The 7,644-nt window shown below is 36.9% G+C and overlaps 1 long non-coding RNA gene across 1 annotated transcript; it reads left to right on the plus strand.

The window, feature by feature from the left end:
- Positions 1 to 4,802: 4,802 nt before the first annotated feature.
- Positions 4,803 to 7,564, plus strand: LOC134304188 (uncharacterized). Its single transcript, XR_010007776.1, has 3 exons — positions 4,803 to 4,875; positions 6,188 to 6,315; positions 7,362 to 7,564. It is a non-coding gene; the product is annotated as an uncharacterized LOC134304188 (long non-coding RNA).
- Positions 7,565 to 7,644: the final 80 nt, after the last annotated feature.

The raw sequence follows: 7,644 nt of genomic DNA on the forward strand, positions 1-7,644 counted from the left end.
CAGTTGTACTATGGAGCGTTTTTGCCATTTTTGGTCTTCATTGGGTTGTATATTATGCTTCATAATGTGCCACACATTTGCAATGGGAGACAGGTCTGGACTACAGGCAGGACAGTCTAGTACTTGCACTCTGTAACTGCTAAGCTACACTGGTTTGGCACTGTCTTGATGAAACAAGTTGCGATGGTTCTGAAAAGGCGTAGTTAAGATGACATTTGTTCTGAAATTTGTACCAAAGTGCGTATGTATAAGTCTCAGCATGCGTCCACAGCTGTGCAGGTTACCCATGCCATTTGCATGAACACAACCTGGTGCCATGACAAGACACTGGCTTTTCAGTAAGGATGGTCTTTTCTCAATTCACCCAGAAAACACAATATAAATCCACAATTTGCAGGTAGATTGTGATTGTTGTTGATATTTGGCTTCTGCTTTGCTTAATTTGTAGCGATTGTAGATTCAGCGAGGAACCGTGTTTATTAACAAGGGTTTTCTGAACTATTCCAGGGCTCATGTGGTTATATTTAATACAGAATCTGTTTTAAGGCAGTGCTGTTTTAAGTTAATACATGTAAAAGAGACAAATGTATTGATTTTGAATAAGTTCTGCTTAGTCAAATAGAGATCTGCAACTTACAGCACAGCTTTAATGATCAGTCTTTATACTGTATGGTATAAATGGTAGAGTGGAATGTCATAAGACATTTTTTTCCGAATGGTGTATATATAATCGTATCGTCCAGTCCTAATCTCATGCATTAATCAACGCATTAACTTGAGCTTGGAAAAACCAGTGCTTCAGGTGCGCATCCATCCCTTTCAGATCCTCTCGCACCTTTAGAGATCCAGCCTATAGACTGGAAGCATTTTCAGTTTTTTCAAAAAGGGGGGTTCCTGAGCGAGAGCGCCACTGATTGGTAATTGCTTATCTTTTTTTTCTTCATTTAACACCAATCAGATGGTGCCCTGCTCTCTTATTTACTGTGAATCCCCTCCTCGGACACAGCCATCCATCGTCAGCCTGGCAGGAGCACACCAGCCTGCAGATGAACTGGAGAACCCGTACAGTAGGATGAATGAATATATAAATAACTGAATGAGAAGGATGCACGGATACCAGAGGACCTGGGCGCACCTTGGGATGTTTCTAGAGCTCGTTTTCTGAGCTGGTTCCTACAATGCATGTGCAGATTAGGACTCGGACAATTCGTGCACGCGCTCTGCACATATATACGGATTGGCGCTAAAGAAATGCTGAAGAATTGTATTTTTGGTGCAGATGTTTTCTTTTTTTAAAACGTGATGCTGGATTTGGACTGTGTGAGAGTCCTTCACGAATCTTTTTGCGGTCTGGGCTTGCTGGTCATGACAATCTGTGGGAAGCCCTTACCCCAAAAAGCATTCGCGGAGGGCACGAGCGTCGGAGGCTGCGCCTGGCTCTTATTTCCACTCCATCCATCCACTGCGCCCGTCATGTCTCCTCCACCTGGCTGAAAATCCCGTTATTTGTCTGCACTCTTGTCACACCTCTTGTGCTAACTGTGGCGCGTATTTTTGCACGGTGCTTTGGCGTGTCCACCACACACCCTCTGTTTAAGCAGTTTAGCAGGGGGAACGTAATTCACAGATGCGCGCACTTCTTTGTTCGTTAGGATGTCGGTGTTTGCACGTGTTGATATAAATGCATGCATGAAATAAAAACTGTATTACTAAATACTAAACACTAAACAAAGAAAAAAGATGCGCATCCAAATCGTGACACTTGGATTTTTTTTGTCTTTTGCTCAGGTGCTGTTGCATGAGCAACATTTAAACAGCAACACATTTTTTCACATGCAGTATAAACATTTCCTTATTTGTAGTATTACAGCATTTCTTTGTAATAACTCACCCTCAGTCTAGTACATTAGCACTAGTAGCCTAGTATTTTACAGTTTGGCACCCTTTCGCTGTGCAGTGTTACCTGTACCAACACACCTTTAATCTTTACTCAGGTGTGTTATAATATGGATAATACTTGCATACCAGAGAATACTAGGGCAGTTGCATACATCCATGAGCACTCAGGACTGAGAGACTCACCAGCCAGATGTGATGTAAAGAAACTGCCCACCTTAATGATTCCTAATTAATTTACTCTAATAGCTCTAGATGTACGATGGAAGCATGGGTGGTTCCTCACTCGTTGTTTGGGTTTGTTAGCAACCAGATTTGCAATTGATCAAGTTGCCAATTTAGTTTATACCTGTTAATTCACAATAGTTGACGAGGGCTGGTTATACTGCTTTTATGTTTTTTTGGTGTTAGTTAAGCATTGATAATTAGTATTTACAAAATGCATATATATTACGAGGTATTTATAATGTTTTTGTATTTCCTCAGTTACACCTTTAGAACTGTAAATGTGTACCAAGATTGTTAGACCTAAATTATCAGTTTATTTCATCTACATATATGTACAGTGTACACAAAACATGTACAGGAAGGCTGGATTGTATGCAAATGTTTACGTTTCTTATATTTTGGTATTTGTTCTAGGTTTTTTATCGTTTTCCTTTCATTGCACTTTTAGAAATGTAGTCACACATGCAAAAGTTGCCCACAGGTATACACCCAGTAATCTGGCTTTGCCGCTGATACATAGTTCATACCAGCATAGAAGAAAAGGTTGTAGAGTTCTTATAGTCTGAATTTGGTATTATTTTTGTATTTCATTGATTGCACTAAATTATGACTACATCAAATGTATTATTAATACATCAAATTATATATACATATAATATTTCTTTTTTTTCTTCTGTGTTACTCCCATTTCAATTTTTATACGTAATATTTATACACCAGTTTGCCAGTTTCTAAGTAACTAGTATTTGTTAGTTACCAGGCTGGTATTGCTAATGAACTATGGTCAGTTTATACACATTTACATATAAATAGCTTGTTGACTGCTTATAGTCCAAACACTTTTGTACTGGTGTTTGTGTGGTGTTTGTATTTTGTGCATTTTGTACATTGTACAATATTTCCACTGTGTTGCCAGTTTCTTGGTTAATGTGTTGGTACAGCTAATACTGCATATATACTGTAAATATAAGTTTATGTGAAATAGTTGGTTATATTTCAAATTCTGTGTTTCCATTAGAATTAGATTTGTTTTGTAGTGTGTAATCATACACACAGACGTTTCAGGTTATTAGTAACTATCTAGTTATACCTAATAAGTATAAAGCTCAGTTTATGCACTAATACGTATTAACAGTAGTATATATAAATAAAAAAGGTAGAAGGCTGGTAACATTGCCTGTGTGCTGTTTTTTTGGTATTGAAGAGACCTTAACACAGACCTGCCCATTTGTTTACGACAGCTGAACTTAATTAACAGCCATTTTTGTATTTTTGTGCTTTGTGCCATATCATGTTCACTGTTTTACTTGTTCAGTGAATAAAAAGATTGCATTTATAATAAATATGGGATTTTCTCTTGATTTTTTCCACATGCATTTTCACACATATGCCAGCATGATGTCATAAATCGAATGACTCTGTTTGTAAAGTAAATTGAAATGTAAAAAATATTCTATACACTTATTAATTTTGGATGTTTGTTTATATGCATTGGGTTTTCATTAAGGAATTTAATGCATTTTAAGTATGATGTTCTTATGTGTTGCTGGGCAACTTTGTTAAACTTTTTTTCACCCTTTATCAATCTTTTTGCTTAACCTGTTTGACTAAATCTGTTTAAAACAAGGACAAAACGTGCACATAACAGAAGAAATCGGTACTATTTGCATTTTCTGCATCTCAGTAGCAAATCACTGCACACCTGTGTATGTTTTTAATATAAATTCACAGCTTTTGTAGATACTTTAATACTGTAAAACGGATCTGATTTAGTCACTGGACCTGTACAATCATAGTAGGTACATCTTTAATGAATATAAACTGTAATATATTATTTAGCAACAGCATTTCCAAAGATATAAACTATCATATATAAAAGCCACATGCTCTCAGATCATGAGCAAAATTTGACTGACATTCCATAAGTTATTATGTCTGTATCTGCACCCATATTTTAATCTTATTTACTGCCTCTTCCAACTAAAAGTTACATTTCCAAAATGACACAGGTGTCAAGGGGCCTTATCAAATTTTTAAGTGACTAAGGCGTCTCCTCTTTTACAGAAATACACATTGTACATTCAAAATGTCTAGAGACTTCAAACCTTAGAATGATAAAAAAAAAAAAAACAGAAATAAAAGCAATAGGAATACATGTGAGTCGTGAGTGTGTTCGTGCGTGCATGAATGCGTGTCTGTTTAAGTCCGCACCCACATTTTAAGCTCATGTACGGTCATTAGAAGCCCTCTTCTTTTTAGTATAATTTAATTTAAAAGTGAAATGTAATTGATGGAAAACATTTGGAAATTGCACCAGTACAACAAGGCCTCGTCAATATTTATGATGCACAGTGATCAGAATGTTGTGTCAAGACATAATATATATGTATGTATATATATAAAGATATAAGAAACCAAACATGAAAGAAAATCCTTTAACTCAGCTTTCATTTTGCTACAGTGAAATCCAGCTGATGCTGAAAATGTAGAGATGTGAGATCATCGTTCTGAGAGGGCCTTCTCACGTTTTAGCTGTACGTATCAAGGAGGGGCATCCCCAAGAAGCTAAACAGTTTAGCATGTTAAATATGTTAAAATACAGAAACAAGTGGCAACATGCGTTTTGGTTTGTGTGCAGGTTATTTCAGCCCTGTTGTCTAAGCTTTTGGCCGTGATTAGAGCACGGTGAGAGAGAGCGAGAGAGAGAGGGAGGGAAGCCCGAGTCGACACACGAGAGGAGATCATTCACTCGTACGTTCTGTGTAATGCTAAGTACTACAGCTTTAAAACTTCATCTTTAATTGTTCTTTATATTATAGATTCACATTCATTATTGGCATCGGTTTTCCATTATGGTTGCATTAAGGACCAGTCAATAGGCATCTTTAATTTGTGTGTGTGTGTCTGTTTAGGTCTGTGTCCACATTTTAACCTCACGGACAGTCATTAGAAACGGTTCCTTCTTCTAATTGAGGGTTTCATTTCTGAACTGAAGACTTAACTCAAAATTATTCTGGTATGACGGAGCTTTATTATATTTTTAGCCAGGTCGAAGTATACCAGAGTATTTGTGTGTATATATACACAATACCTCAGCCGTACTACAACATTTAAAAATTTTAATGTATTTAATGTGAGCTTCTGACCTTGTCCGTGGACAACAAATCTTACTTGAGGTCTTCTTTAGGACGCAGTACCCTGCTCACTCTCTTCTAAATAACATATCAAAATTAAATTCTTTATTTAAAATGTACATATTTTTAATAGTATATGATCTATACTGTGTATATATACATATAAATTATAGTTATTACACACACACACACGTGTATATTTATAATTCATTGTTTTAGTAATGTGTGTCGTGTGTCTCAAGCAAAAACTTGAGGAACCTTAATTTGTAGAAGTGCACATGTCTAGTGTATACGTATATTCCTTTACACTAGTGAGGACAATTTTTTGAGGGTTTGGGTTTTTTTTTTTACAGACTTCACGTTCTGAATGTCATTTTCATGACAATACGAGCTCTAATGACTGTCCTGCATCAAAGTTTTCCTGTAAATCTTCTCTACTTAGATCAGTGTTTCCAAAACAATTCTGTTCTGATTTTCATCAGTTTTGTGATGGGGCTGAAATATAAACGCTCCTACGAAGAAGCTGAGTCATGACAAGTTTCAGAAAACATGCCGTGTGTCGTGTCCGAGGCCCGATGCATGAGACATGCGTGCAGCACTGAACGCCTCACTGTTTCTGATTCCTCATAAAAAGCCCAACACTGTAACATCTGCACGATACGATCCTAAGTTCACTAGTTTCCATCAGGTGACCTTTAGATCGGTTGGTTGTTCTATGGAAAAAGTGCCATTTAGGTTTACATCATTTAATGGGATGTACCATGAAACATTTATTTATTCATTCACTCATCTATTCGTGGGCAGATATGGGCACAGATTAGGATGTTGTTTTGGATGTATTGCTTGGCATCACACATTTACTCGGTCATCAACTCACTCACACAGGAGCGTTTAAAATGAGCCACTCCACCATCTGCATGTTTTTGCAGGTGGAAGAAAATCTATGTGCAAGATGCAAGAGAACATGCCGAACTCCTTACAGACAGGACACTTAAGCTGTGCAGCACCCACTATCTGCTATGCCACAGTGCCACATAGAATTATTAGACAAGCATAAGTAAGTTCTTTTTATTTAATGTATATTATTATCAAAGTGTACCTTAAAACAATTATGACCAAAAGTATGTGGACACCTGAGCAGTAAATAGGAGAGGTGTTCAGACACACTACTTTCATACTGTATGTTAATATTTGTTATCCTTATGGTTGTAGTTGTATTAACATCAAATGTTTCACAAATTCAATATAAAATACATTAAATTTAACATTCTATATTTATAACGTCACACAGTCACAGGTCCTGTGGAGCCACGACCAGTCGATGCCTGCAGTCACTGAAGAGTTTCGCATGTATCTTTATAAAATGATTGCAGTCATTTTAAATACGTTAAAGCAGGAGAGGTGACATCATTTAAACTTTTGGCAGAACCAAGTTATGTTTGTTCAGCCCTAATATCAGTTATGTTGACCATTTTCACCCTGTCATGTGAAAGAAGTAGGAGATGTTATTTATTAAAGCACAAAGAGCACAAATACCATTTTCAGAAAAGTTGGTACATTTTTAAAAAAGCTATAGAAATATGAATCTGTGATTTTGTTTAATCAACTTTCCTATTATTGAGGACTTTTAATGCTGTAGGAACTGATTGTTGCACTTTTGCAAGTGGAATTGTCTGATTCTCCTTTCCGTGATGTGCTAAACAGTTTCATTAGGAGACAGATCTGGACTGCAGGCAGGCCAGTCAAGCACACACACTCTGTGTATAAAGCCACGTTGTTGTAGCATGTACAGAATGAGGCCTGGCATTGTCTTGTTTAAATAACCCCGGAAAAGACATCACCTTGATAGCAGGATGTCTCTCTAAAATATAATCTAAATGTGCACCTTTGAATCAACAGTACGCCATGGGTACTGATGCACCCCATACCAAGATCTTGCAGCTTTCAATGATAACGGTGAAAATTCAATTAGCATACTTTTAATTAAAATAAAGGTTTAACAAATGACAGATTCCTGTATTTATTGCATTTTACAACATTACCCAAATTTTCTGGAAATGGGGGTTGAAGGTCCTGCTGACGTAGGTTTGATTTTCACTTCAGGTCACTGTCTGCAAGGAGTTGGGCAGCCGTCCCCAAGTCTGTGTTGGTTTCCTTCCACCTGCTAAAACATGTAGAAGGTGTGTTAGATACTTCTAAGTTTGCATAAGTAAGTAAACGTGTGTGTGTGTGCGTGCGTGTGTGTGTGTGTGTGTGTGTGTGTGTGCACGCCCTGTGCAGGGTTTAATCCTACCTTGTATCCAGTTAGTAAAAAGAAATAAATAAATGAATGAATGTATAAAAATGTAATTACTGATTGTCAGTAGCATAATACATTAATACAGTT

Source organism: Trichomycterus rosablanca, chromosome 27 (assembly GCF_030014385.1).
Source record: "Trichomycterus rosablanca isolate fTriRos1 chromosome 27, fTriRos1.hap1, whole genome shotgun sequence".
NCBI lineage: Eukaryota > Metazoa > Chordata > Actinopteri > Siluriformes > Trichomycteridae > Trichomycterus > Trichomycterus rosablanca.